The sequence below is a fragment of the Pteronotus mesoamericanus genome, unplaced genomic scaffold (assembly GCF_021234165.1).
Source record: "Pteronotus mesoamericanus isolate MK-2021 breed Mesoamerican mustached bat unplaced genomic scaffold, CSHL_Meso_final scaffold_31, whole genome shotgun sequence".
Taxonomy (NCBI): domain Eukaryota; kingdom Metazoa; phylum Chordata; class Mammalia; order Chiroptera; family Mormoopidae; genus Pteronotus; species Pteronotus mesoamericanus.
In genome coordinates, this window is record NW_026555312.1 from 23,634,755 (window position 1) to 23,651,230 (window position 16,476).

Sequence of the window (16,476 nt, forward strand, 5' to 3'; positions counted from 1 at the left end):
TAACTACAGTAATTATTAGGGTTCTCCAAGAAACAGAACCAATAGGGTACTTATAGATATAAAAAGAGATTTATTATAGGAAATGGCTCACATAGTTACGAAAGCTATGAAGTCCTGCAATATGCCATTTGCAACAGGAGAACTTGGATAATTTAGACCAAGTATGAAGACCTGAAAATCTTCAGACTCAGGGTAGCTAATGGTATAACTCCTAGTCCCAGGCCAAAGGTGTGATAACCAGGGGACAACTTGTGTAAGTCCCAGAGTCTAAACATTCAAGAACCAGATGCTTCAACATCAAAGGGCTGGAGAGGTTGGACATCTTACCTCAAGGAGAGAGAGAGTAAATTCTCCCTTGTTTTGCCTTTTTCTCCCATTTGGGACCCTGTTATTCAATGGATTGGATAATGCCTGCCTACATTGGTGAGGGTGGGTCTCTTCATTCAGTCTATTGAATCAAATGCTAATTTCTTCCAGAAATGCCCAAACAGGAATATGAAGAAACAATGTTTTACCAGTTATCTGGAAATCCCTCAAGCCAGTCAAGTTGGTACATGAAATTAACCATCACAGCCCTGACTGGTGTGGTTCAGTTGGTTGGGCATCGTTCCATGAAGCGAAAAGTTGCAGGTTCGACTCCTGGTTAGGACACATGCCTGAATTGAGGGCCAGGTCCTGGGTTGAGCATGTGAGAGAGGCAGCCAATTGATGTTTCTCACTCACATCAATTATTCTCTCCCTCTCTTTATCCCTCCCTTACCTTCTCTCTAAAAATGAATAAATAAATCTATCTTTTTTTCCTATCTTTAAAAAGTAACCATCACAGTAAGTGTGCTGTATATTATGTTTCCAGAATTTATTCATCTGACAAATGAAAGTTTGTCCTTTGACCACCAACTCTTTGTTATTCCCACTCCCCAGCCCTTGGTAACCATCATTCTACTCTCTGCTTCTTTGAGCTCAATTTTTTAAAGATTCCACATATAGGTGAGATCATATAGTATTTCTCTTTCTGTGCCTTTCTTACTTCACTTAGCACAATGTCCTCCAGTTTCATCCATATTGTCTCAAAAGGGAAGATTTCCTTTTGGAAGGTTGAATGGTATTCCACATAAACCATTTTCTTCACCCATTCATCTGTCAACAGACACTTAGGTTGTTCCCATAGCTCAGCTACATTGAATAATGCTACAATAAACATGACACTGCAGGTATCTCTCCAGGATAGTGGTATTACTTCCTTTGGATATACCTAGAAATGGAATTTCTGGATCACATGGTAGGTCCATTTTTAATATTTTGAGGCATATGTTCTCTATAGTGGCTGTACCAATTAACATTTCCACCAGAAATGTAAAAGGGTTTATAGGGGGAATTTTTAAAACACAGAGCTGAGAAAATAGTTTCTTTTTTTATTTTTATTTTTAAAGATTTTATTTATTTAATTCTAGAGAGGGGAAGGGAGGGAGAAAGAGAAGGAGAGAAATATCAATGCGTGGTTGCTTCTCATGCACCCCCTACTGAGGACATGGCCTGCAACCCAGGCATGTGCCCTGAATGGGAATCGAACCAGTGACCCTTTGGTTTGCTGGTTGGCACTCAATCCATTGTGCCACACCAGCCAGGGCTCTAATTCATTCCTTCCTTCCTTCCTTCCTTCCTTCCTTCCTTCCTTCCTTCCTTCCTTCCTTCCTTCCTTCCTTCCTTCCTTCCTTCCTTCCTTCCTTCCTTCCTTCCTTCCTCCCTTCCTCCCTCCCTCCCTCCCTTCCTCCCTCCTTTCTTTCCTCCCTTCCTTCCTTCTTCTTCTTCTTCTTTTTTAACTCCAAATCGTTTTGTATGTGAACTATAAGGCTGAAGAAGCATAAACTTTCACAGAAAATTTCTTTCTGAATTTACAAAAGTTTGGGAGTATCAAGCTTCTCCTTTGAAAGAAAGTCAGCTTCATTCATCCCTTATTTTGTGCTTTGTTTTTGTTCACTCACTCATTCATTCATTCATTCATTCAGCATCATTTTGAGTGCTTTCTATGGGTGCTAGTCATTAGGGTTATGTAGAGAGAAAAAAAAAATATATACACCCTGTAGCTCATAGCCTAAGCGGGGGAAAGACACATGAATCAAAGGATCAAAGCTACTGTGAATTTGGCTTCAGAAGAGAAGTTCAAGGGTAAGAACCTTCTATGTGATCCTTCTTGAAGACATGTCCAGACTTTGGTGTGTGGCACAATAATGCACAGCAGAAATCAGGAGGTATTTACTAGGATAACATGAGAGTTGGCAGCAGGGCTTTTAACTGATGGTGGATGGCATAGGTTCCCATGAAGAAGATATTATGAGCTGAGAGCAGAAGACAAGTGGAAAGGAGGAAGAAGAAAGGGAGATGAGAGAATATATCAAGGAGGCAAAACAGTTTGTACCATCTCTCATGATATGAGGGATGTATTGGAAAGGGGTTCAAGTGTTGAAGGAATGAAAGGAGTTCAGATTGTCAGAGAGCAGAGATGGAGGGGCCTTGGAGAGAGGACTGGCATCTCCAAGTCCCTATCCTTACTCCCCACAGCCAAACCATTTTCAGGCTCATCAATAAACCCAAATGGAAAGGAGAAAGCTGGAGTTGACCTATCATGAGGGATTTCATTTCTGAGCAATGAATGACATTTAATTCTTTCCCCTGTACTTTTTTTTATTTCCACATTTCTAAATATACTTATTTTTTATTTATTCATCTGCCAATTTTAGGCCCATTTGTTATATTCTGTTTATGTAGATGAAGACTTAGCTCCCTTACACTGTCTTTCATACCTCACTCTCCCTATCTCCCCAACATGGTTATAATCACTATTTTTTACATTGTTCATAATCAAGAACTTTGTGAATATTGTTCACTGCTGAGCATACTGTATACTGGGATTATGTGTTTTTCTTTTCCTTGCATTTTTTGGCTTTCCTTAAATTGATACTTGCCTCATTTTGTCATTAGCTTTGCTTACTCTATCCCTAGTATTTCCCCCATCAAATCTGCAAACCAAACCAAAAACAAACCAACAACAGCACCACCACTCCAGCATTGAAAGCACATGCGTGGCCACCAGCACTTGGGGAGCAGGGTGAGGGAAGGGGGCCCATTACTCACTCCATAGACTTTCTATTATCCTTCTGCTTTTAGGGTGATATCACCCACTGTCCACCATGCTCGGCATCTGGAGCCTCTCTAGGTGAATTTACCCAGAGACTAAGCCTGTATCTCCTGCTCTGTTGTGGGGAGGCATTGCCAGGGTTCTAGTTGCAAAACAGTTTCCTCTGTCTTTCAAGTCAGTTACCAGCCTTCCATTGTCTTTCCAGCTTCTAACAAATTGGTTAAACTTGCTCATCTGCTGATGAATCCTCTCATGTTTCCTTTGTCCCTGTAGGCTTATGCTCATTTTATTCCATTTCTTATTTCAATAGCACTGCAGGAGAGAGCAGGGGTGATGCACAGGGCCAGCCTGTCATGCTACCTACGGGTCCCTGTGCTTTCATGTTCGGTTGTTCTCTCAGCCCAGAGGTCACTCCTGATTCTGACCTGAGACCAGTGGGGACCTCACTTGGGAAGCAGGGGATGGCTGTCATGCTAAACGCCAGCTCCCCTGCTTGCTGCTGTGCATTGTTGTGCCACACACCACAGTTTGGAGGTGTGTCAAGAAGGATCAAATGGAAGGTTCTTACCCATCTGTGGTTTCATGGGGTTGCATGCTCTGTGGAGCTGGAACAAAAATGAGACTGAAAGATGGTAAGAATGCTTTTTTATTACATCTTTAAACAAAACTTTAATAATAGAAATATCCTTCCCCCACCTCTCTTTCTCTCTATGTATAACTTAATTGAATTTGGGTGTCTGGATTGTAGATATTTATTGAAAAACTCAGAACAACAGGGTCTGTCCTCTTGCCTCCCGGGCAGGTCCACCCTTTCATCCTACAGTGCATCTGCCTTCTATTATTGCAGCTCCTCGCTGCTGTCTGGATGAAGACCTGCCAATGGTGAACGTGGGTTCTGGGAAATGTGGAGGCTTTTGCATTGCAAAATAAATGGAAATAAGAAGAGAACATTTTGTTTGAAGATACATACATATATATATCTATATATATATAGATATATATAAAAATATAAAGGAAAGGTTAATGAAAGAAGAATCAAAATAAAATATAAATGAGAGCATGCCTGACCTCTTCAGCAGGTGAGAATAAGCCTTATGGACATGGGGACATGCACATTTCTTCTAGTCACTCAGCACAGAGGTGGTGAAAAATAAAATGGAATTACATCCATCTTTTCAGAGGCTGTGCTCCTGGGTTAGGGTTGGGCATGCCACGTAGCAGCTAGGAGTGAATCTTTGCAGCTGCTGGAAACAGGGATTTGTAATGGAACTGCTGACAGACCCTTAACCATGGCAGTGCTAGCAGGAGCTGCTATAATATAGTCAATAAGGTGAATGGGCTCGGCTTATCTCATTTCACAGCTGAGCTGTGTATTGCCAGATAAATCAAATCAGGGTAAACGGCTTCATCTAATAAACTGGGCCAACATATAATGTATTTGTTCAGGTTCGCACTTTCATTGATTCTCATTTGATTTAAGAAGAGATATTTCAGCTCGTGTTTGAGCGTTTTTAGTATTCATCCCTCCTTCCGGTAAGGAGAGACTGAGAGGCAGGTACACACAGCTGGGATTTTTTTTTTTTGTCTTTTAAATAAATTAAGTTTTCTGATTCTTGGAAGTTCTTCTGTACTCCATCTTTATGCATTGAAGTGGGGGAAGGGTGAGGGTAGGACCGCTTGGGGAGAAAGCCAAGAAGAAGCAGGAAAAAGAACTCCATCTCTTCATCTGAATTTCCCAATAATGTTTTAGTGATGTTTGCTAATGTATCATTCATTAACCATCAGCCACTATGAAAAACATAATCTATCTCACAAAGTGGACATTATTATCGCATTAAATCATTTCACAATATACCTGAACGGTTCCACATGAGAGGCCTGGCCTGGCCAAGCTCAGATGCCTCCAGGGCAACTCTTCAGCAGTAATGAGATACGAGGTCTGTCTGTGATGAATACGATATTACTCGTGTCAGTGGTTGCGGACGGCACCCAGAATATTTCTCCTTACAGGTTTTTTTTTGTTGTTTTTTTTTTCTTTTCCCATAGCAAAGGAACTCAGGCAAAGCACTATTAACCCAGTAAATGAAGCTCTAAAGATCATAGAGTATGTCCATTAGGAGACAAGGCGGTGACTAATCCAATTTTTCTTGCAGGGAGAGATGCTGATGCTTTAGTAACATCTGGGGACAGCGGACCCTGCATTACAGATGAGGCTCTGTGTTCTGTCCTCTCTGTTCCTCTTCCTTCTCTGCCTTTGTCTAAAGACAATTAGTGTGTTGTCCCCTCCACTCCCTCAAACTCCTCTTGCCAACAACCTCTTTGAAGGTGATTAAAAGAATGTCCATGGTGGTGGAAAAGTGTATATGGGGGATACATGGCAATAGAACAAAAAACAGTAAAAAATAATAATAACGTAACAAAATATTTTAAAAAAGAATGTCTGTGGTTGGTGGAAGAAATGGAAAAGGGCAACTGGTGGGCGAAGAGAGAGAGCCAAATGGCCAGCCCTCCCATTTCACATTACAGAACTGTCTCGACATTTCGGATCTGTGTGGTAGACAGGCTGGAATCTGCCAAAGGGTGAGGCAATGCGTCCTGGGGGCCTCTTACCCTTTGCTCCCATTCAAAGCATATTAAACAGTCTTGCTTCTTGGGAAATAATCCATATTATCATCTCTCATAAGGGTATTTCCCACTTTTCCCCCCTTGAAACACTGTTTGCAGGCCTTTGTTTAAAATGCTGATGGAGAAAAACAAGATTCCTGATGGCCAGGCAGCCAGAGGGTAGCCATGGGATGAAGCTCTAGAGTTCAATGAAAATACAAAGAAGTGATTCTTTACTTAGCCCTGCCCTCAACCTTCCTCCCCTTCCTTTTCTTTGACACATATTTGTTACCTGTCTCCTTTAGCCATGCCGAATGCAGGACAGATAAACAAAAAGCTACATGTGCCTGCCTTTAGAACGGCCACAAAGGAGCTGCACCAATGTGCCCATTGAACTGAAGGTGCAGTCTGGCTACTGTCATCTGGAACCAAATGGGGTGTTTGATTTTTTAATGACACCCCTATATCATCGCTTCCCAAGAGAACATCAAAAATATATTCCCTTGAAGAATAGCCTAGGGATCAGAAAACATATCCTTTTCCCCCACAGGTTTGTTTTCTGCAGTTAATCAATTCAGTAGGATTGGCTTAATTTTCCACACTGAAAAATGCAGTTTGAAACACTACCTTTGAAAGTCAAATTTATAATATTTCATATTACCCTGGTTTATCAGCTCAGGTGATGTGGAAAATGTAATTTTGAAAACATTTTGGCTTACTTGTCGTCTTTAGAAAGGACAGCATCATGTGAGTCATGATTTTGTATCTAAATGGATGTACTCTCAACTTCCCTTCTCATGCTAAAATGACTTCATAGATTTTTATTAGTTTCAGTGATTTTTATTTACATTGAATAAGTCAATCAACCTCCCCCTGCACACACCCCCATCCTTGCCCCACTATTTTCTTTCTTTTTTCCTTTCTCATTTGACTAGAAACCAGTTGATAGGACATTTTAGTGCCAATGTCTGTATTATTTCTACCATGATAAGACAATATCTGTGCCACTTTATCTAAGTTCTTTATATTTATTTAACTTTTCTTCAATTTATAAGGCTTACTGTGATTTTTAAAAAAATTAAATAACCTGAAAAATATAACAGAATCTAGAAACTTAGAGAGGTCAAATATTTAGCAGGACACTATTTTGGCTAACACTAAGATAATTATTTTATTTCATTAATTAATTTTATTAATTATTTTAACTACATATTGCCTACATCATTAGCTCAGCTCTAATTAATACTTAAAAATAAATAGCCATCCCTTTTTCTTGAAACTTCTGCTTCATTAGGCTATTCCTATGAGACTACCCTCTGTTCTCTTGCCAAAATATTTATTGTTTATTGATTAATTTTTCCAGAAAAATGTTTATTGATACTGATCAGAGTAGTCCTAGGTTTTACAATTTGCTATATTTCCAAAAGCTTTCAGAAAAGTGGTTGGTACTGAGGAGACACCAATACATTTTGTTGAATTGAATGAACTATAATGGTCTTCTAGCTGGTTTATTAGGTTCTGCCATTAGCGGGTTCAGGGATGTTTTAGACAAGGCAGCTAAAGGCACCTTTATTTAAATTCCCCAGATTGCCATTCATGGTGCTCCATATCACCCCCTTAGATGTACCGATGGTTTTGCCTATCCCACGTAATACCACTCTCAATATGGTGTGCTCCTTGTGGCTTCCATACTGTACCGAGGCTGGGTCTCCTGCTGGTAATTTGCCTTTCCAAATTTGCTCCTATTAGAACAGTAACCACCATTCAAGGCCCTTTGCAAGCCCCACCCTCAGAATCTCTCTCTGATAGCTGTAGTCTACGCTAACTTTTCTTTTTTCCACTCACCTGCAAGGTAAGTAGATTTAGTCCTATTTCCACATAAGCAAACTAAAGCTCAGAGATGTCATGTGGTCTGCCCAAGGTTTTAGGGTAACACGTGGAAAACGGAGAGGCTGGGAGTGAAACCCAGCTCTGATTAATTTTAGACCTTCCTCATTTCAAATTTTCTATGCTGCCTCTCAAGGCAGAGTACTGAGGCATGACACCATACCTTCTCTGAGACTGACCTCTGTTAAACATGGTCACTGGCTATACAGGGGAATTAGTTGGAAACTTTCAAAAATCTCGTGGCCCTTGCCCCTGCCCCAAGATTTTATGAGTTGGGGTCCCAGCAATTTTTTAAAATTAAAATCATCCAGTGATTCTAATGTGCAACCAGAATTGAAAAACAATCAGTTGACTAGACAGTGACCCTCATGAGCTGGTTTAACTAGTTTCAACTCTACCAAGATGTGCTATTTCCAAGTTTTCATTTCTTGTCTACAAGGAGAGGCTGTCAGCAGATTTTTTTGCCTTCAAGATCAATGTCTATGAACCTTCCTTTGATCCCCAGACTATCAACTCAGTCAAAAAGAAAATGAGATTATTTGTCATGAGTTTATCTTAGCAAATTTATATTTGTTTTTAATTGTTACATACATAACAAAATTTACTCCTTTAACCATTTTTTAAAATCCTCACTCAAGGACATGTTTATCGATTTTAAAAAGGTGGGCGGGGATAGAGAGAGAGAGAGAAGAAATATTGATCAACTCTCTCCTCCATGTATCCTGATGGGGCCTGAACCCACAATATAGGTGATGCGCCCTGATGGGGGATCAAACTGGCACCCTTTTGATATGAGGGGCAATGCTTCAATCTACTGAGCCACCTGGCCAGGGCTATTTTAATTATTTTTAAGTGTCCAGTTTTGAGGCATTAAATACATTCACTTTCTTGCGCAACTATCACTACCATCCATCTCCAGGACTTTTTCATCTTTCTTGACTCGGTGTCCATTGAACATTTACCCTGCATTCTCCCCCAACACCAGCCACTGACAAACACCATTCTACTTTCCGTATGAGTCTGCCAACTCTAGAATTCCAGATATTTAGAGAGAGAGAGAAAGAGAGAAACCACATTGGCATATCTTTTACTATACTATATTGTTAAAATTATTCCATTTTATTTTTATTTATTGTTATTATATATTACTGTACTTAATTTATAAATTAAACTTTATTATAGGCATGAATGTATAGGAAAAAACAGTATATATAATGTTCAATGATATCTGAGGTTTTAGGCGTCCACTGAGGGTCTTGGAACTTATCCCCCATGGACAAGCAGGGAACTCCTATCATTGAAACCACAGTGCTCTATTTGGAGGAATTTTGTGAAAAATAAGCTAGGAAAATAGGTAAAATATTGCGTGGGCATTAAGGGCTACCTCCTCAAGGCCTTCCTAACTTTCATCCTCTCCCTCTGACTTACTTGCTCACTGTCCCTGCCATGTGTCCTAGCTCCTGACAAGTCTGAGTGGTCCCATTTTGCATGGCATCTATTAGCTTAGGGATGGACATGGGACCCAGTTCAGCCAGTGAAATGTGTGGGGGTGGACCTACTGATCTACTGATCTTGCATCTAGAAAAAGATTCCTTCCTTTTTTAGAAGAAGCAAAAGGAAACATGGCTTCTTGCGGAGCTGTCATTTCTGCATATGAAATGTGACACGAGGCACTGTGCACCCACCTGGCAACTGTGACGGAAGACCCCTCAGGACAAAGCCAGCAAGCCAAGAATGGCAAAGTTGAAAATGGGAGGAAACCTAGGTCCCTGAAGACATTGTGGAAGTGCAGAGTGTACCAATCTTAAAGCTTTCTTACCTCTACTAATTTTCTGAAGTAGAAACCTGGAGATACCTGTTATGGTGGCCAATCATTTGAATTTATTTTGAGGAATTTCTCTGATTGTGGCTCATGAACAACCTGCATCAGAACCTCCTGGAATGCTGGTCAACAAGCAGAGTCTGGTCCCATGTTTTCAGAGTCATGGAGGTGCTAATTCCGGTTATCAACAAGCTTCAGGACGTCTTCAACATAGTGGGTGCTGATTAGCATCCAGTTGCCTCAGATAGTTGAGGTGGGAACACAGAACAGCAGAAAGAGCTCAGTGCTAGAAAGCTTCATGGGGAGGGACCTGCTTCCCAGAGGCACTGGTATTGTCATCTGGAGACCTCTCATTCTGCAGCCTGTCCATGTTTCCCCTGAAGATAAATGAAAAACAATGGAAGAAGAAAATGGGGTTGAAGCAGAGGGGTGAGGTAAATTTCTTCACACCAAAAATAAGCTTTACACAGATTTTGATGAAATTCAACAGGAAACTGAGAATGAAACAGAAAGACTTTCAGGAAATAATAAGGGAGTAAACCCTGAACCAATTAATCTTAAGATTTTTTCACCTAACCTTGTCAATCTGACACTTGTGGATTTGCCAGGAATGGTCAAGGTCACAGAACTCTCACTGTAATCACTAAACTGGATCTCATGGATGTGTTAATGGGAAGGGTTATACCTGTCCAATGGAGTCATTGAGTAGTTAACAGAAGCCAGCTAGATATTAACAAGTGTAATTGATTCAATCCCTGATAAATATGCTTTCCTTCAAGAGAAATACCGTTCTTTGGCTAACTGAAATGGAACAAAGTATCTTTGCTAGGACTCTAAACAGGTTACTAATGCATCACATCAGAGATTGCTTACCAGAGTTGAAGACAAGAATAAATGTTCTAGCTGCTCAATATCAGTTTCTTTTAAATAGCTATGGTGAACTTGTGGATGATAAAAGCGCTACTTTACTCCAGCTTATTACCAAATTTGCCACAGAATATTGTAACACTATTGAAGGAACTGCAAAATACATTGAAACTTCAGAGCTATGTGGTGGTGCTAGAATCTGTTACATTTTCCATGAGACTTTCGGAAGAACCTTAGAATCTGTTGACCCACTAGGTGGCCTTAACATTATTGACATATTGACTGCCATTAGAAATGCTACTGGTCCTCGTCCAGCTTTGTTTGTGCCTGAAGTTTCATTTGAGTTACTGGTCAAGTGGCAGATCAAATGTCTAAAGCCCAGATTACATTGTGTTGAACTGGTTCATGAGGAAATGCAAAGGATCATTCAGCACTGTAGCAATTAGAGGAGCTTTTGCGGTTTCCTAAACTTCATGATGCTATAGTTGAAGCAGTGACTTGCTTTCTTTGTAAACAGTTGCCAGTTACAAATGAAATGGTCCATAACTTAGTGGCAATTGAATTGGCCTATATCAGCACAAAACATCCAGACTTTGCTGATGCTTGTGGGCTAATGAACAATAATATAGAGGAACAAAGGAGAAACAGGCTAGCAAGAGAATTATCTTCAGCTGTATCAAGAAACAAGGTTGCATCTGGAGGTAGTGGAGTTGGAGATGCTTTTCAAAAACCAACAGGCAACTGGAGAGGAATACTGAAAACTTCAAAAACAGAAGAATTATTAGCCGAGGAAAAGTCAAAACCAATTCCAATTATGCCAGCCAGTCCACAAAAAGGCCATCCTGTGAATCTACTGGATGTGCCAGTTCCAATTGCACGAAAACTATCTGCCTGTGAGCAGTGAGATTGTGAGGTTATTGAATGACTCATCAAATCTTATTTTCTTAATGTCAGAGAGAATATTCAAGACAGTGTGCCAAAGGCAATAATGCAGTTTTTGGTTAGTCATGTCAAAGGTACTCTTCAGAGTGAGTTAGTAGGACAGCTCTACAAGTCATCCTTATTGGATGATTTGAGAACATGGCCCAGCATAGGAAAGAGGCAGCTGATATGCTAAAGGCACTACAAGGAGCAGGTCAAATTATAGCTGAAATCCGAGAGACTCAGTACATGCTACTGAGACTTTGTTGAGTTGAAAGTTGCTAGTTACTGCCTACTTGAGTAGATTTTTATTTATGAACTCCTGTGTATTGCAATGGTATGAATCTGCTCACATGAAGACTGGCTATAAACTGAAAATTGTACTCTGTATTACAAACTGAATCACACATTTAATCCAAATAATAAATGGCCATTTCTTAAAAACAAAACAAAACAAAACAAAACAAAACAAGCAGAGTCCTCTCCAGATGCATATTATAAGTTCTGTATATGGAGCCTAGGAATTTTCATTTTTAACTCCACTATTTACTCTTAGGTTCACTCAGGATTCAGAATCTATATTTTCAGGAAAAGAGCAGTGTATTATATTTTCTTTTTTTTTTTAATTTAACCCCCCCCCCCCCCCCCCCCCCTGTATTATATTTTCTGATGTCCTTAACTCTTGAAGCCCATCTCAAAATCTGAAGATCACAGCACCCCAGTCAGACCTGAGAACAAAGTCCAATAATATGAAACAGATCAGAAGAGACAAAGAGATCAGAAACACCTACTGCAACAATTAGAGGAAGAAAAAATGCTGAAATCCAAGAGGGTAGAAATAATTCAATGAGAAAATGGGTTTCCTCAAAAGTATATGCAGTAGGCAGATGGTAAAGTGGAAAGTTGGCCCATTAAGGAATAGTTACAGTAGGTTATTGGAGACTGGGGAAAAGGAAGTAAAAGATGTATTAAATAGCTTCAACCCATTTATGCAGAAAGGTGACATATTTTTGGGTTATATGTGTATTTGAATGAGTATTAGTGAGAGCAAGTGAGCCTGGAAAAATGCAGCAGAGTTTAAAGATTGCCCATGTGTTGCAAGAATACATCGAATGGTCCACTTATGAACTGAAAGAGTGAAGCCCTTACTGAGTATCTCACCAGGCAGCAAGTGGGTTTGACTCCTGTGTTCTCAAATGGCAGTTGTGAAAATGATAATATCAGTTCTGTAATATGTAAGAATTAAAATACATTTTTTGCCAACAAAGCTATTTAGGTTTATTTGTTGAGACACTCACGTACACATGTACACACCCCCACCCCCATTCTTAAACCACTTAAATGCCTTTAGGCCTTTACTTCTCTTCACAGTCTTCAATAACTTCCAATCACTGACGCCATAAATGCCCAATTTTACAAAAGAGATACTCTTGGGAATGTGCTTTTGCCTCATGCACTACCTGGAAATGACTAAGTCCCTAATTAGGATACCGACTTAGATGATAGTTTGCAATTTTATTTCTCGGGCCCCAGAGAGCAGACATTGCATTTCCACACATCCCATGGGTGGTATGTTTTCCTAATATGGAAGGCTGGTGGACCTGTCTTCAGTGTACTATGATGAGCAGAATTCTTACATTTCAATCAGGAACATTTCACCAACTGTCCACTCTCAAATCTATCTACATCTATGTATATCTTTGTTGTGAATCTATCTACATCTTTACTGATCACATCCTCTTTCTTACTTAAGAATATAGAAATATTATTTTCTCTTTAAATTCCGTTTATTCAAGGTGCATTGGATTCAGTTCCCTCCCATCTTTCAGGAACTTGATAGTACCTCTCCTCTAAATATTTAAAAAAAAATAGACATATTTTAGAGCAGTTTTAGGTTCACAGAAAAACTGAGCAGAAGGTAGAGATTTCCCATATACCCCCAATTCCCCTCATATGCACAGCCTCCCCCAACTGTCAATATCCTTCACCACAGTGGTATATTTGTTACAATGGGTGAACTTACATTAACATAATTATCACCCAAAGCCTATAGTTTACATTTTGATTCACTCTTGTACACTCTATGGGTTTTGGCAAATGTATTAATGACACATATCCACCATTATAGTATCATACAGAATGGTTTTACTGCCCTACAAATCCTCTGTGTTCTTATTCATCCCTCCATTCCCCCAACCCCTGGTAACTGTGAATCTTTACTGTCTCCATAGTTTTGCCTTTTCCAGAATATGATGTAGGTGGAATCATATGACATGTAGCCTTTTCATATTGGCTTCTTTCACTTTATAATATGCATGTAAGATGTCTCCATGCCTTTTCATGACTTGATTCTTATTTCTTTTTAAGTGCTGTATAATATTCTATTGTCTGCATGTATCGCAATTTATCCATTCACCTAGTGAAGGACGTTTTGGCAATTATGTATAAAGCTCCTCTAAACATCATGTCCAGGTGTTTTGGTGGACATATGTTTCAGCTCATTTGGGTAAATACCAAAGAATGTGATTGCTGGATTGTATGGGAAGAATATATTTAGTGTTGTAGGATATTGCTAAACTAGCTTCTCAACTGACTTCCCCATTTTTCATTCTAATCAGCAGTAAAGGAGACTGTTGCTCCACATCCTTACCAGCATTTGGTATTGCTAGTGTTTTGGATTTTGGCCATTGAAATAGACGTGCAGTGGCATCTTATTGTATTTTAATTTGAAAATTCACTAGTGATTTATAATGAGCATCTTTTCATATGCTTATTTACATTCTGTATATCTTTTTTGCTTAAGTGATTGTTCTTTGTCCTGTTTTTATCAAGTTTGTTTTTATTATTGATTTTTAAGAGTTCTTTGTATAATTTGGATAATAGCTCTATATAAGATATATTTGTTGCAAGTATTTTCTCCCAGTTTGTAAGTGGTCTTCTCTTTCTTTCATAGTGTTTTTTGTACAGCAGAAGTTTTTAATTCTAATGAAGTTCATATTATCGATTCATTCTTCCATGGATATGTCTCTAGTGTTGTATCTAAAAAGTCATGGTCATACCCAAGGTCATATAATTTTTCTCCTATATCATAGGAGTTTTATTGTTTGTATTTTATATTTAAGTCTATGATTCACTTTGAGTTAATTTTTGAAGGGTATAAGGTCTATGTTTTTTTATGTATATGTAAGTCCAGTTGTTCCAGCACTATTTGTTGAAAGAATCTTTATTGTATTGCCTCTGTTCCCTTGTCAAAGGTCAGTTGATTATACATTTGGGGGTCTATTTCTAGGCTCTCTATTCTGTTCTGCTGATCTATTTGTCTATTCTTTCACCAATACCACACTGCTGATCACTGTAGCTTTACAGTAAGTCTTGAAGTCGGGTAGTATCTGTCTTCCAAATTTGTTCTTTTCTTTCAGTATTGCATTCACTTTCCTAGATTCTTTTGTCCTTTAATATAAACTTTAGAATCAGTTCATTGATTTCTCCTCTCAATTTTGATTCCTGCTTTCTAATTTAAAATTTGTCTATAGCCATTCAAAACAAAACAACAAGATAGCCAAAACTCCCTTTTTTCCAACGCTATATCTCTCTCCAACTTCTGCTCTCTTTCCCTGCTTCACAATATGACCTCTTAGATGATATAGCAGTGTCTGCTGTCTCTATTGCCTGCCTCTCACTTCTGGCTCATCCCCCTGTCATCTGGTTTTTACTCTCATCTGTTCCACTAAAACAGCTCCTGGTGATATCATTAGTGACTCCCATGTAGCTAAGTCAGCTGATATTTTAGATCTTCTCTTATTTGACCTCTGAGCAACATTCAACACTATTGACTTCTGCTGGCTCTTCACTCTCCTTGGCAGCTTTACTTTCCTCAACGTGGACATCAAATGTCGGCGTCCTCAAAGCTCAGTTCCAGGCTTTCTGATGTTCTCACTCTGCTCTCATCCTAGGTGATTCTGTCCTACTCCAATTGCCTCTGTTTTTTTAAAAAATAATCCTCACCTGAGGATATGTTTATTGATTTTAGATAGAGAGGAAGTGAGCGGGGGGGGGGGCGTAGGGGAGAGACATCAATGTGAGAGAGAATCATCAGTCAGTTGCCTCCTATATGCACCCCAACCAGGAATCAAACCCTTTACCATTTGGTGCACTGGACAACGCTCCAACCAACAGAGCCACCCTGGCAGTACCGATCGCCTCTTCATCATATCCTATTACTAACTGACAGAGTTTACTCATATCCACAGATTTCCCAGGTGACTTTCCTTTGTAATAGTTACTACAATTATGATTATAAATGCAGTCATTTATTTATCTACCTCCCTAGGGTTAATGCTCTGAGACCCTAAAGACTGAGTCTATTTTTGGTTCACAATGTTTCTGTGAACTTGGCTGACACATAGTAGCTGCTTGACCAATGTTGTTGAATGAAGGACCTGTGAGAGGAAACTTCACAATCATACTGCCTGTTCATCTACCAGGTAGAATAGTCATTTAGATTATATTTATTTCAGCCTCATCTCTCCATGGAAACTATACTTGCTAAGCTGATCAATATCTTGTTCCTTGTCAAACATTTTGCCTTCTTTCCTCTCATCTTTATGAAATTTATTTAAGAGACCTAAATACATTCCCTCCCCAGTGGTCTTACCCTCCTTCGTCCTCACTTCTGCATGCAGTTAGCTGCCTGTTTGGAACATCTCTTGTTTCTTTGTTGATTTCTCTTCTTTCCTCTTTTCAAGAACTCAAGTAATAATTCAGAGCAATTTGGATTTCTCCCTGTAAATGCAACTTACAGAATTTAGATAAGATTATATCTCATGTGGAAATCAACTACCACCTGATATACATATTGTAGAAAATCAATTTCCAGTATGGATCTCCCACTCTTTACAGCATATTTTTGGTATTTTGCATAGATTTAGGAACTTTATTTTCACATAAATCTAAATATTAATATAATAAATATATAAATATAACACAATACTAAATATGCCCTTATGTGAATTCATTATTCTTTCCCAGCTTTGCTTCATGTTCCCCTTTTAATTTTAGCCTTTCTAATAGGTGCATAGTAATATCTCATTGTGGTTTTAATTTGTATTTTCTTTTTTTAAAGAAATTAAAAAAAAAGATTTTATCCTTATTTATTTTTAGATAGAGGGGAATGGAGGGAGAAAAAAAGAGAGAAACAACAACTGGACAGACCCAAATGGGGACATGGCCTGCAACCCAG

The 16,476-nt window shown here is 39.1% G+C and overlaps 1 pseudogene; it reads left to right on the forward strand.

The window, feature by feature from the left end:
* Positions 1–9,611: 9,611 nt before the first annotated feature.
* LOC129085573 (dynamin-1-like protein) lies at positions 9,612–11,507 on the forward strand (annotated as a pseudogene).
* Positions 11,508–16,476: the final 4,969 nt, after the last annotated feature.